This window comes from Sorex araneus, chromosome 3, assembly GCF_027595985.1.
Source record: "Sorex araneus isolate mSorAra2 chromosome 3, mSorAra2.pri, whole genome shotgun sequence".
In the NCBI taxonomy this organism is placed as follows: domain Eukaryota; kingdom Metazoa; phylum Chordata; class Mammalia; order Eulipotyphla; family Soricidae; genus Sorex; species Sorex araneus.
Window position 1 is genome coordinate 184305986 of NC_073304.1, and position 15614 is coordinate 184321599.

Genomic DNA, 15614 nt, shown 5'->3' on the forward strand with positions numbered 1-15614 from the left:
ACTTCTATATCCCAGTGAAAACTCTGTGAGGCACCTTTATCCTGTCTTCTTAAACATAGCACTTGACCAAGAACACTGGCTCCAGATGCCAGAACCTGGATTGCCACTGAATTAGCTGGTTCATATCCTGCACTTCCTCTGAATCCAGGCTGCTGCTTCTCAGAAGACAGAGAACTGATGTTTTCCTCTCCAAAGAAGGCAAAGGAGGAGACCTAACAAGACTCCCTTTTGACCCTGTGATCCTGGATGGCCCACCTGGATCCCCCCCACCTACAGGGGAAAGTACTGCTGCATTTTCCTCTTCTGGAATCTTCTCTTTTTTTTAATTTTTTTATTGAATCACTGTGAGATAGACCCTTACAAAGCTATTCATGATTGGATTTCAGTCATGCAGGATTCCAACACCCATCCCTCCACCAGTGTACGTTTTCCAGCACCAGTGTCCCTAGGTTCCCTCCTATCACCCCTCACACCCTGCCTGCCTCTATGGTAGGCGCTTTTATTCTCTCTCTCTCTCTCTCTCTCTCTCTCTCTCTCTCTCCTTTTGGACATTGTGGTTTGCAATATTGATACTGAAAAGTTATCAAGAATATCCCTTACCTAGTTTTAACCCTCAGATCCTGTCCAGTGTATCATTCCCAGTTATTATTGTCATACTGGTCTCTTCTCTATCTTACCTACCCTCAGCCCCACACACACTTGTAGTTGATTCCAACCATTTACCAGTCCTCCTAACTCCTCCTATTTTCCCTGGCCATGGATATTAGTCTTCTACTACATATATTTTATATATACCACAAATGAATGCAGTCATTCTATATCTGTCCCTCTCCTTCTGACTTATTTCACTCAGCATGATACTCTCCATGTCCATCCATTTATAGGCAAATTTCATGACCTTATTTTTCCTAACAGCTGAATAGTATCCATTGTGTAGATGTGCCATAGTTCCTTTATCCAGTCGTCTGTTCTTGGGCACTCAGGTTGTTTCCAGATTCTGGCTATGGTGAATAGTGCTGTAATGAACATAGGAGTGCAGATGGTTTTTCTGATGTGCATTGTTGGGCCCCCGAGGTATATTCCCAGAAGTTGTTTGACACTTCTGGAATCTTGTGAACAGTAGTAACCACTCACCTTGTGCCGTATTACATCTGTGGTTCTCAGCACCACACCTGGGAGGAGAGGAGGAGCACCCAAGAACTTATAATAAATATGAACTTTTAGACCCCACAGACATGAAATTCAGAAATTCAGATTGGTAGGAGGAAGGGTGAGATAAGCATCCTGCATCTAACAAGCCTTCTGAGTAATTCAGAATCACTCAAATTTAAGAAGCACTGTTCTATAGCCAAACACTTATAAGGATCCATACTTCTTTTTCCTTCTACCATGTGTGTATTTCACAGTCTGTATCATGCAACCAAGAGGCAGAATCACCAGAAGACAGAATTGTACAGACAGAGCTTTGTAAAACCTTTGCCCCTATAGGGCAGAAACTGACTTCTCTGTAAAGTTTGTGATAATGGGGTCTTCCTATCTGAGGCTGGAGTTTTACATCCACAGAGGAGGTTGTTGGGGAAAAGTGATGGATGTAAAGCAGAGAAGATCAAAACTTTCCAAAATTATATAAACACTAGAGTTGATAAGAATCGACAGACAACCATATTGTTTTTTGCTCCTTCTAAGCCCAGTGGTATGGAATCCTGCACAAATCAGGACCTTTTGTTAATGGATCTGAACACACCTCACCCAGAAATTGGAGGGGCTGACGGAGGATCCTGGGAAAGAAACCTATTGCATCCACATCTGCTGCTCTTCACATGTAGTATGAGTGACTGAGCCACAACAGTGTGACTGAACCACTGCTTTATCTCTATGCAGCTCCATTCCACATAACACCCAAGAAAAGGGATTCTGGGAGATTTCGTTTAGCCTCACTCGATGGTTATGTTCCAGGCTCTGCACTATTATCTCTGCTTTACAGATAGGAAGTAGAGGAGAGGAATGGGATTGTTAGCCCCTACCAAAGGTCATCTCTCTTTAGAGGGGACTAGGGGACGAGATCATCTTGTCAAGGACATGGAGGAGTTCCACAGTGCTGCTCAGAGAGAAGTGGCTAGAGTTTCTCACTAAAAGATGTTAGGACACTCCAGAATCTGTGGGTGAAATATTTGCCTCGAAATTAGCTTCCCTAATCTTCAAAGCTGAATAGAAGGGACACCCCCAGTACATTCATCCTACATTGTTTTCTGTTATATTTGTGAAGTAGTCTTGTGAAGTTCGTTCCGAAAAGACTATATACTGTCTGAAGTGCCAGTGACCTCTAGGCCCCACTTCAAGTTCATGCCAAAGAATCAGAAGCCTTCTTTCCCTGTATCCTTCCTGACTGTGCAGCATTGGAGAATTTCTTGCTGAGTCAGGGGAATTGTGAAGAGACACAGAGAATTCCAGTGATCACATACCAGCTTATCTTAATATGCAGATGTTTACACACGTGTGTATAACTCATTCTAGTATTTCTGTGTTTTTTAGGTTTCAAAATAGGCCCATCCCTGAGGCAGAAGAAATTCTGTGGACTTAGGCAGATTCCTTAGTTATAAGCAAAACCACAAAGCCACAAAATCATTCCTAAGCCCACAGAAAATGGTCAGGCAAATCTAGAAGGTTCAGAGATTCTCATGAGCTTGAGTTGGGGGACTTCCAACTGAGAGTGGGGCTGAGCAGCTGTCAGACTCTTACTTCCTGCCCCATCCCAAGAACTCAACAACAACCCACCCCTATCCCACCCCACCAATCTTGCTGCAGTTCCACACTGGACCCTGCATGTACATAAAGAAGCTCAAAATCACCCAATCAAGAGAAATCTGTACTCCCAAATGCATAAAATCATGTTCCAAGAAATAAATGATGGATTTAAGAGCTTGACCAGAGTTTCCCTGACAAGAAGATTCACCAGTTTGTTAAAATAGAAATAATTTATTGGTTTCAGAAATGATTTATTTGTCAGCAAATGCAGGGAGCAAGGACCTACGTGTTGTACAAGGGAGGAAATTCCTTCAGTGACTGTCAAACCTAGTAACTTTTCCTGATTGAAGGGAAGGGAAAAAATGGTGGAAAGGAAGGAAGGGAGGGAGGGAGGAGGAGAAGGAGGTATGGAGGGTCTCAGACGTGAAAGAGCACAGCAGACAAGACAGACAAACTCCCCTTATCTGTCATACATATTATGTTAAGTCATACACACAGCAGCCATACAACCACTAATGCCCCAAACCTGGAATTTATGCAGGGCCAGCAAGCTCCTCTTATTCTGGATAAGCAATATCTACTGGAGAGTTATGTACACAACACTGGGTATTCAGGTAAGAGGAGTTTCAGGAGGTTTCTGCTTCTGGATGTTTTGGTTTTTTCCTGGTAGATGAGCCATGGCAATATCAGAATATAGACCTCATCTGAGTTTTTATTAACCAGCATTGGTCTGACTTTGCTATTACACATTACTCTAATTTGTTGTTGTGCGTGCCACCAGAGCCATACCTAATGGTTCTGAGGGTCCCTGAGGTACCCAGGTATCAAACTCAGTGCCTCACACTGGCAAGGTATGTACTCTACCACTTAAACCACAACCCTGGCTCTGTAACTTTTCAGTTTTTGAAATGTAGACGTTTCCAAAAATAGATTACTGAATCAGAATTAAGAAGAGTAGAGTCAGAGGCATCAGAATGTTATACCACCCTCTGGGATGGGGAGAGCAACATTTTTAGAAATTTAATCAGGAAATAAGCTAAATATGGAAACATGCAGTAGAATGAAAGCCAGCTGTGTAGTAATGTGAATTTATGTTTGTTTTCAGTCTGTGTAACTAATTACCACAAACCTAAAGTCCTGAACCACCAGCCACTTATTATCTCACAGTAGGAGGTCAGGATCTATGTGGCCTTAACTGGATCTCCAAGCAAGGCTGAAATTAAGATGTTGGTCAGAACAAGCTCTTATTCGGAGTGTCTAGGGAAAAACCTGCTTTCAAGCTCATTCCATTTGTAAGCAGAATTCAGTTTCTTGAATTATGTGTGTGAGGACCCCATTCCATTGCTGGCTGCCAGCCAGGGGCTGTCCTTCTGCCTTCTTAATTCCTTGTAATGTGCTGTTTTCCACCTCAAAGTCAGAGATGAGGTCTGTTGATGGACATGTGGGTTGTTTCTACTTTGGGGCTATTATGAATAATTTTGTATGAACACTCTTGTACAACTCTGTGGACATAGGTTTTTATTTCTCTTGGGTATATAGACATAGAAGTGGAATTGCTGGATCCTATCCTAACTCTGCTTAACCTCTTGAGAAACTGCCAGACTGTTCTGAATTAGGGCGTTCTCCCCCCACCTCGCCCCACTTTATTTAAATTCCATGGTTTACAAAGATTTTTCACAAGCATTCAATATTCCAACACCAGTTCCACCATTATCTCCATTTTCCCATCCACCCTCGAGCCTGCCCCCATAAGAGTCCCACGTTAATGTATTTTATATTGCTTGTTACCATTAAATGGCTAATGGAATGATCAAAAAATATTTCCATAGAAGAAAATTTGTGAAAATTGTTGTATCTCACTGTGAGAACACTAAGTCCTTGTCTGAGAGTTCATTAAGCCATTGTTTCAAGTTAAGTCTTGTGTTAATGTTTTTATTAGTTGAGATTGGCTGGCTTCTGCATTACATTTCCATCCAATCTGTTGTGCTACTACTGGATGGAGGTGTTAGAGGTTTGGGAGATGTTATGCAGCTACACATGCAGCCATTCACTCCAGAAAATCTAGAATATTTAACTAGGCAGTCCAGCTTAAGGCATAGCAGTAACTTTGGGAGTGTGGAAGCAGCAGCCAGAGCTTTTGAACTACTGCGTTTTGGAGAACATTAATATTAGAGATTACTGGCCAGTTTGGAAATGAAAGGAAGACCAGTCTAACAAGATAAAGGAAAAAGTCAGGATTTAATGAAACAATGGCTGGGAAATTCAACACGGATGAATATAATATCTGTTTGTCGGATGCACCAAGAGGAGGAGGCTGTTCCAAGGATAGATACCAAGTAACCACTTACCCCTATAACACATTTAACAGACCCTACTTGATTTAACCCCTCTCCTTCGTCTTCTGCTATCAAACTTGGACTTCAGGACCCTCTGTTGATCAACAAATCATAATGTTTTCAGTGCCTTCTACATGCCAAGCACTGAGCAAAGTAAAGGGGATATGGTAAACAAATGATGTGGTTTCTACCTCATGTTCTTATAGTCTCTTGATAAAGAAATTTTAAACCATACTTAAAACTAAATGACTAAAGATCTAGATTATTATCACTGCATGGGGTGTCAAGAAGTGGTTGATGCTATAGGATCATAGAGAGGAATGAAAGGGTAGGCAAAAACTACTGCCCTTTCTAAGGAAGCAATGCTATGTATGGGAAAGAGATGAAATGAAAAAAGGAGGAGGGAGAAGGGGAGAAAAGACTGTTCTTGAACAAAATGGTGAGATCCTGACAGCAGGTACTGCGGGGATGTAGAGCAGGAAGACAGGACTAGATACAGGGACTTTGGGAAGGCTTTCTATGGGTCTTGCACTTTATTCTACAGGGACTGAGTATGGGGGCAGAACAATAGCACATGATCAACCCAGGTTCAATCCCTGAAACCACATACGGTCCCCAAGTCCAGTCAGGAGTGATCCTTGAGCACAGAGCCAGAAGTAGACACAGAACACTGCCAGGTATGGCCCTAAAACAAAACTAAACAAATAATAGGGACTGAGAATTTTACTGAGAAAACAAATAGCTGGTAGAGCACTTGTCTTGACACCACATACCCAAGTTCCATCCCTGGGACCACATATAGTCCCATGAGCCCTGCCAGTAGTGATCCCTGAGTACAGAGCCAGAAGTAAGTCCTGAGCACCACTGAATGTAGCCCCCAAGCCCAAAATGAATAAATAAGACACCAAAAACTTGAGCTGTGAGGACAAATTGTTATTTTGTGTTACATTGGCACATTTAGCATGGAATCTAGTATTTGGAGAATGAAGTTGTGGGGATGAATAAAGCATTAAATCTTTAAATGTGGAAATCAGAGTAAAACACAATTCCCGAATCTTCTATCCTGTCCTGAGTGCATTGGTGAGCTCTACCCTGGGGCAAGTACAGGGTTTGGCCCTCAGAGCACCTCCCTCTATTGGCTGGAGGTAAGGAGCCCGACTCAGAGCAGTGATGTGCAACTGTCTGAGTGTGTGTGCAACAGCGGTGTGCACCTTCTGCAGAAGTCAAACCTGCACTGCTGACAGTTACCCTCATGTATGTCTACTGTAATGTGAAGAGGAACATGATGATATTTGTCCTCAAGAAAGATGACTCTAGAACTGGAGAGATAATACAGGGAAGGCTTGCCTTGTACAGGGCTGCCTCTAGTCGCCTCTGGCCTTCCAAGCACAAAGCCAGGAGTAAGCTTTGATCACAGCCAGATGTGACCCAACTACAGTACCTCCACCAAAAAAAAAAAGAAAATGACTCTGACCCCTGCGTGGAGAACAAATGGATGTATTGAGAGGGCAAGAAAGGTACGTGCCAGAGCAAATGCAGGGAGACCATTAAGCAAAGGATCATTTTTTAAAAACACTTTTTATTGAGGTACCAATATTTACAATACTGTTAATTGTACTTTCCTCAGGTGCTTCATTCCAATATCACACCCATCACCAGAGTGCCTTCTTCCTTCCGCCTGTGTCCCAAAGACTCCTCTCAGCTCTACGTATAAAATCTTCTGTTATGATGATTGGAGCCATTTACTTTTCCCTTTTTATGCTTCTCTTTAATCTTATATTTAAGACAAATCTCTCTTTTTTAATTTTAAAGGTGATGACACCCATTCATATAGTGAATAGAGTTAATGTCCTAGAATTCCACAAAATTATAAATCAATAATAAATTGATAAAGTGAAATTAGATAAAGTAACAATAAGGTAAAAATTTTCAAAAACTTTACCTTTTTTACAGACATATAAATTTAAAATATTAATATACATAATTTTATGTGAAAATATTTTAAAATTTACATGAAAGAGATAAATCCTACAAATATAGATTTTAGTAAGAGTGGAGAGAGTTCAGAAAAATATGAAGGGAGAATCTGAATAATCCTATAGAGGTATGAAAGTGTGTTTTACCCTTAAAAGGGAAAGAAAAGTTCCTGTCATAGAGGCAGGCTGGGGGCAGGAGGGAAACTGGGGACAATGGTGGTGGGAAATGTACACAGGTGAAGGGATGGGTGTTCAAACACTATGTGGCTGAAACCCAAACATGAACACAGTCACTTTGAACCTGGACTAAGAGCTAGAAGGAGATAAAGTAACATGCTAATGTCAGTAACAGTATGGTTAAGTCATGGTGCCTAAAAGTGAAAAAAAAATTTTTAAATAGTGCCTAAAGGCAAGTGTCATAAAGGCAAGGTGGGGGCAGGAGGGAAACTAGGGTCATTGATAGAGGAAAGTAGATGGAGGTGAAGGGATTAGTGTTGAAAACTTGTATGTCTGAAACTCAGTCATGAATAACTTTATAACTCTGTAATTCATGATTATTCAATTAAAAACAAAAACAAAACAAAACAAAAGCCTTCTCAGGGCCAGAAAAATTGTGCAGTAGACAGAATGCTTACTTTGCATGTGGCTGACCTGGGTTCAATATTAGCACCCCATTTGGTCCCCTGATCCCTGGCAGGAGTGATCTCAGAGCGCAGAGCCAGGAGTAAGCCCTGAGCACCCCGGGTGTGGCCTAAAAACCAAATAAATAAATAGCCCTCCTCTGCAGAGTTGCAAAAAGATAAAGAAAAAAGGAAAAGTGTGTAAGCCCCTGGTGAATCTAAATAACCCTAGAATGGGCCTCTGGAGGCATTGAAAGGAATTCAGTATTTTTTTTGTTTGTTTAAAATTTATTTTTTTATTGAACCACAGTGAGATACACAGTTACAAAGATGTTCGTGATTGGGTTTCAGTCATATGATGTTTCAACACCCTTTGCTTCACTAGTGTACATTTCCCACCACCAATGTCCCCAATTTCCTTCCCCATAACCCCTGTCCAGTCTGCCTCTATGGCAGGCACTTCTCTGTCTCTCCCTCTCTCTCTTTCTCTCTCTCTCTTTCTCTCTCTCACTTGCTCTCTTCCTCTCTCTCTCCTTTCTCTATCACTCTCTTTATCTCTCTTACCTTTGGGGCATTCTGGTTTGCAATACAGGCACTGAAAGGTTGTCATGTGTGTCCCTTTACCTCCTTTCAGCACGCAGTTCTTGTGCAAAATGTTCATTTCCAACTATCATTGTCAGAGTGCTCTCTTCTCTATTCTAACTGCCCTCCCCTGCCCTGCAATTTGCGGCAAGTTTACAACCATGGACCAGTTCTCCTGGCTCGTGTTTCTGTTGTTCTACCCAAGCCTTTCTTAACCTTTTGCAAATTTCCCTGGCAATCTTCAGCTGCAGCAGTGGCCCAAGCAAAGTTGGACTTAGTGAAACAGACCCAAGTGGAACACTGTGATTGAATTGGAGTTCTGAGGGTCCTCAGATCTCTCCCAGGAACCCTGGGATTCTTTAGAATATAATTTGAAAATTTTGGCTGATTTTGGTATTAAATGATGGCATAAAAGCACCCAAGAGAATGCAGAGTAAATAACAAGAATACCTGACAGAACTGCCTTTTGGATGTCACTGACTTCGCGACTGAGAAAACAGTGCTCTCTTGTTGTTGTTGTTTTGAAATTTTTTTGGTTGGACCACCATGAGATATATAATTGAATCACCATGAGATGTAAAGTCATTAATGATTGAGTTTCAGTCATACAATGTTTCAACACCCATCCCTTCATCAGTGCATATTTCCCATCACCAAAGTCCCGAGTTGCCTGCCTGCCCACACCCCTCTCCCCGCACTGCCCCCACAGCCTGCCTCTATGGAAGACACTTTTTCTTCTTCTTCTCTCTCTCATTCTCTCTCTCTCTCTCTCTTTCCTTTTAGGCATTGTGGTCTTCAATACTATTACTTAAAAGGTATCATATATATAATTTTTTTTTACTTTTTGGGTCACATCCAGAGATGCCTAGGGGTTACTCCTGGCTTTTCACTCAGGAATTAGTTCTTATGGTGCTCAGGGGACCATATGGGATGCTGGGAATCGAACCTGGGTTGGCCGCATGCAAGCATGCAAGGCAAACACCCTACCCACTGTACTATCGCTCCAGACCTCCATTCATATCACTTTACCTCCTCTCAGCACTCAATTTTTGTCCAGAGTGATCATTTCCAATTATCATTGTCATAGTGCTCCCTTCTCTGTCCTAACTGCACTACCTCGCCCGCTTCATGACAAGCTTCCAACTGTGGATCAGTCCTCCTGGCCTTTAGTGCTCTCTTCTTGAGGATCAACCTCATCAATGGACAAAGTGTAATTGAGCTTATCTCTCAAAGACATGGAATTGTTGGTAGGATTGTCCTAATCATCTCAGGGCACTATTTGAAGGTACATGGTTGTCCACAGGTCAACACAAGAGTATATAGATGGTATACTATTTTGGTCTTTGAAGGAGCAACACTACAGGCTGAAAACTCTTGTGGTAGGAACAATAGGCCACATTTAATCCACCAAGCTTCACAGAGAGTTCCTAATGCCGAGTCCTGCATACATTGTAAGCCACCTTGACCACACTGGATCTGGTCTCTTGGAGTATTTCTTAAGTTACTGGAATTTCCACTGCTAGCTCAACACTAGAGAGGTAAATTTTCAATCCCACAGCCTAATGTGCAGGGGGATGCTGCCTGTTCTTATAAAATAAGATAATAAAATAAAATTTTATTTTATTTATAAAATAAATGCATTTGAAGGACCATGCGGTGGCACATCTCATAAGGTCCTTCCAATCCCAGGAGACTTTGCAAGATGAAAATGAAGGTAATTTCCTCATATCTAGTGATAAATAGTCCAGTCTCTTTGCAGCTCACAGTCCTCATTCCAGAAGATGCTCAAAAAGGAACTTAACCAGGACAAAGATATAACTACCAACACTGATTCAACCAATAATATAAAACATCATATCCCTTTGATGTCTACAAACAGCCAAGAATCACAGCTACTGCTTTAAATGAAGGCCCAAGTTCTGAGAATGAGGTGGGACAGTGCTAGACAACAAAGCACACAGTGTGTGATCCTTTTCATTTTGTCCACGTGAAAGAAACTAGCCACAAAATAGGTCTGTCCATCGGATCTTCACTTACAATGTATCATGGAAGCATGGAGTCTGGAAGGAACTGGATGCATTCCAGATACATACCAGAAATCAATCTCACAAAAATATCATCTTTGGATGTCTCTCTAGTGCAGGATACAATGAATTGCTGAAGGCTACATCTATTCTGCCCTTCGAGGATTTTACCTGGAGTGAGGGATACAACACATTGAGGTTCCAGCACTGCTGTCTTAAGAGGCAGAAGCACCCTGCAGAAGACTGAATCTCTTAACTCGAGTCTCGTAACTGAACACCCAAGGAGAGATCTCCACCTTTGCTTGCAACCAGCTCTCAGCTCTTTTCTACAGGACTTTTTTTCTTTTCAGTTGAGGCAAATTCGTCTATATATAGCACAGAGGGTAGGGCATTTGCCTTGCACGTGGCCGACCCCGAGTTCAATTCCTCTGACCCTCTTGGAGAGCCCAGTAAGCTACCAAGAGTATCTCCACCACACGGCAGAGTCTGGCAAGCTACCCATGGCGTATTCGATATGCCAAAAACAATTAACAACAAATATCACAATGGAGATGTTACTGGTCCCTGCTCAAGCAAATCGATTAGCAATGGGATGACAGTGATACAGTGATATATTTTAGGGGTACAGTTTCACACATTTTCAAAGAGTAAGAAGTCACCACTAAAAGCAGCAATATCCTTTTACCACTGGATATCCTTTCCCCTCTAATCCTCCTCTCTACCAGAAGTAACTTCAGCTCTGCATTGAGTCCAGAGGTTTGTTTTCTTTGGGCTTAATCTGTTGCCTTGCTTTGTTTCCTTATCTTGCTTTGTTTCATATATCTTATATGTGAATGAGCTCATCCAGTATCTGTCTTTTTTCCTTCTGACTTAATTCTTTTAGTATAACATCCTTTAAGTCTCTCCATGTTGTAGCAAAAATCCAAGATTTCATACTTTCTTAAAGCAAAGTAGTATTTTATTACACCACCTTTCCTCTGTTCATTCATTTCTAATCGGGTGTTTTATTTTTCCTGACTGTGCCAGAAATTGAACCCAGGGTCTCACACATACAAGGCAAGTGCTCTACTGCTGAACTACATCCACTCTTTAGTGTGGCTCTCACTGAGGGTCTGGACACCTGAGTTATGGTTCAGGAGTATCAGCTCGTAGAGCTATAGGGATGCTTTGAGCATAAGGGCAGCACAGGGGTTGAAGCTGTGGGCTCACAATTGCAATGCAGATATTTTGCCACTGAGTCATCTCATCAGCTCCATATTTTTATACGGGCCCTTTCATTAGTGATTGGGTACCTAAAGCCACCCCCGTTTATACTCTAACTTGCAGTTCTGACCATTTAGTTCCTTAGCCTCATGATGTGGTACTGTCCGGGCACAGCAGTGCCCAGCAGCACAGGGCACAGGTGCTGAAGAGTAAACTTTAGGCCTCAAGCATGCAAGGCATGACCCACATACATACTGTATACTTATACCACCTACCATTATTTAATTTTTCATTAGCTCAACCAGAATAATTATCAGTTCCATCAGGATAGTTTTTACCTTATTCATAGACATGGTAAAATTTGTTGTCCAGAACAGTGCCTTGTGTATAGTGGATATTCTTCAAATATTTGTATATATTTGTATATATTCTTTACTAGAAGGACCTGTGTGATCTTTGGATCTTCATATTCTGAATATAGTTGCTCAAGTATGGTTAGAGCCTATTTAACATTGCAGACTGAATTAATACATAAATAAGTTAAAAAATAAAATAGGAGTAGTGGTAGTCTCTGAATAAAGCCTATATTCCAGGCACTCTCCCATTCCTCCCTTATGACCCTGGAATCTCCTTGTCCAATGCAGAGTACATGCTTGCAGCCCTAGAGTTTGGGCTCCAAGAGTTCAGATGTTACTTTCTCTGTGGGTCCTACCATGGCTGCCAATTCTAAAATTTCAATCCCTACCCTAGAACATCCATGCACTGTGAAATATCTCCATAGATATATCATCTTCTAGCATACATTCTGTTTCTCTCCCTTCCTAGAATAAAATCTCTGTGACAGTAGCATTTACATATATGGTATTCACTGCAGTATCCCTTCTCCCTAAAATAGTGTCTTGTTGTCTTGGTACAAACACCAATGAATATTTGTAGGTTGGATGAATGAGTGAAACAATGAGTAAACTGAGAGAAATGCCCTCTCATGAGCAAAGGAGATTTAGAGGAGGTTAGTGACAAAGGAACCTACCCCTGCTAGAGATGTGGGGAGATGCAAATAAGATGAAAGAGAGAGACTGAAGGATAATAATGTGTGTGGGGTGTGTGTGTGTGTGTGTGTGTGTGTGTGTGTGTGTCTTATATCTTGCCCTTGCAAACTCTTTCTGTGTCACATCCTGTATTTTCTTTATCTCAAAACATTTTCTAAACTTTTACTTTAGAAGGCATTAATAATACTAATAATTGTTGGTATGTTGTATCGAATGCTTACTATGTGAGAGGAATGTATGAGTGTGTATAATTGTGTGTGTTTTCTGGTGTGGAGAACCAAACCCAGTCACATCTATCACTCACTTTATGCATCACTTTTTAAAGGATTTTGAATGTTTTATTCCAGTTACAAGGTTAAACTCCCTTCAGCTATTTATGTTGCATTTAAACATTTATTGTGTTTAATTTCCTTTTATGTACTTTAATGGTCTAACTTAATAAACAGAACTTTTTCAAGTTTTTAAACTTAAAATATTAATCAAATAAATTAAACTTATAGTGAACTTTCATACACATTCCAACAGCATATGTATGGTTTAAACATTTCAGTTTAAAATTATTATTATTATTATTATTTTGCTTTTTGGGTCACACTCTGCGATGCTCAAGGATTACTCCTGGCTCTGCACTCAAGAATTACTACTGGCGATGCTCAGGGGACCATATGGGATGCTGGGAATCGAACCCGAGTCGGCCTCGTGCAAGGCAAATGCCCTACCCGCTGCGTTATTGCTCCAGCCCCTCAGTTTAAATTTATTAATTTTCTATTGGGATGTCAATATTTTCACTCTAGGATAAATTCTTATACGCTATGAATGCCAAGTGTGTATACATTCATTTGCATAAAAACACCAAAAACAAGGTCAGGAGATAGTATAACAGTTAGAGTGCAAGCAAGCCATGCACCTGAGCCCAGTCCAGGTCCTAGCACCACATGATACCTCAAGCACTGCAGGAATGGCCTAGGTATTCACAGCTCTCTGGGGCTCTAACAGTCCTGTTTCCTTGTACTCTTTTACTGAACGAATAGTCTGATGGCCAAGAATTGCTGGTGGAATCATCAGACCTCTTGACAACCATTCAAGAAGCCCATAAATATAAATGAAGAAGTTTTATAAATAAGTATATAAATATATTAATTCTATGACTTAGATTGCATTGAATTTTCCTTTTTTCTTCTTTTTGGGTCATACCCAGAGATTCTCAGGGGTTACTCCTGGCTCTTCACTCAGGAATTACTCCTAGCACTGCTTGGGGTACCATATGGGGTGCTGGGAATCGAACCTGCATTGGCTGCGTGCAAGGCAAATGCCCTCCCCACTGTTCTATCACTCCAGCCCCAGCATTGAACTTTCTGTGCTTAAGTTACATCTCCTAAATATTCCCATTCACTAAAGGATCTATAACATTGTTTCACATCATTTTTAGGGGGTGCCTTATCAACTCCTCTGAAATTACAGAACAGAATCCACTCTCACCTATAACTCCTAGGTCATCCCCATAATTCAAAAACAGAGCCACACTGCCTAACATACAATTCTCAGTTGTATGTTACATTCCTACTTAGGAACTATGCTACTTTATTGAATTTGCGTGTTTTGTGCATTCTTAAGTAGCCACGTTGCTTTTATTTAATATTAAAGATCTTTGAGCCAGATGGAACTCTGAATTCTTTCGTATTCTATGGGCCACTGATATCTTATCAAACTATGGTTTAGGAATCATCTGTTTTACATCTACTAGTAATGTAAACTTCAGGTACTCATCAACAATGGAAGTGCACTTGAGGATCACCAGTTCCTTTCATGAGATGTCACATCCTACCTATCCTACCACAACCTTTGAGGTCATGCACTCTGAAGGCAGGAAATAGGGAGGCCTCTTCGAGGAGTCCTATATTAGATTCTTCTCTTAAGAATCTTAGGGTCACACAGATAGGACCAGGAGACACGAAAACAGCAGAAATACTGCTGATGCACTTCTCCAGAAGAAGCATGGGGTGCCTGCACACTTCTTTATATATGTATTGAAGTTTTAAGAAAAAAAAAGCCAAGTTTAGGCTGGTAAGCTGGTGGGTGGCCTTATTCCCATTTTTCATCCACTCAATAAATATTCATTAGCTACATCATGGATAAGGCCATTGCCTCAAGGATTCTATCAGACCTGTTTCAAGAATTAATATAGTCTACATTTTAGGAGAAGGTAAAGTACAGTTGGGGGTCAAAGAAGAAGAGAGAGATTAGCTAGCCGGTGGAAGGTATTCAGAGAACTATGAAGGAGGTGATATTTGACCTTCGATTGTCTTCTTGGCATCTACCATATGCTGGCACTATTGGCAGAGGGATTGGGGATGAAGAGACAAAAATTCAACAAGGTAGTTTTGTGAAAAGTAAATGATTACTGAGTGCTTACAAGGTGCTGCTCTAAGTGCTTTGTGCAAATTGATTCATTTAATTCTCCTATCCCTTCTGTTTTATTGTAACCATTAATGTCCTCGTAGATGAAGAAATTTTTTCAATTACTAATTTCTGTATAGAAATCCATCCCAGAATTTAATGACTTAAAATAATTATAATTTGGGGGGGGCTGGAGTGATAGCACAGCGGGTAGGGCGTTTGCCTTGCACATGGCCAACCCGGGTTCGATTCCCAGCATCCCATATGGTCCCCTGAGCACCACCAGGGGTGATTCCTGAGTGCAGAGCCAGGAGTAACCCCTGAGCATTGCCGGGTGTGACCCAAAAAGCAAAAAAAAAACCTATAATTTTTGCTATCATACCTTGGATGAGGAATTGAGTGGGACTCAGTGGGGATAGTGAATCTCTGCACCAGAATGTTAGCTGGACATTTGGAGAAAACTGGAAGATCAAGATGAATCTTCTCACATGAGTGGGGTCTCGGGGAAAGTTGTCTGCTGGAGTTCTAGAGTTGTCCAAGATACTGGGAATTCTTCACGTAAAGGTTGATTCCCCAAATGCAAACAATAAAGTCTTGTGTCTAACATACTTAGTTGTCCAGTGAATGTCACAGAGCCAATTCAAGGCAAATTAATTGACCTTGGTAGAAATTACAAAGTCAC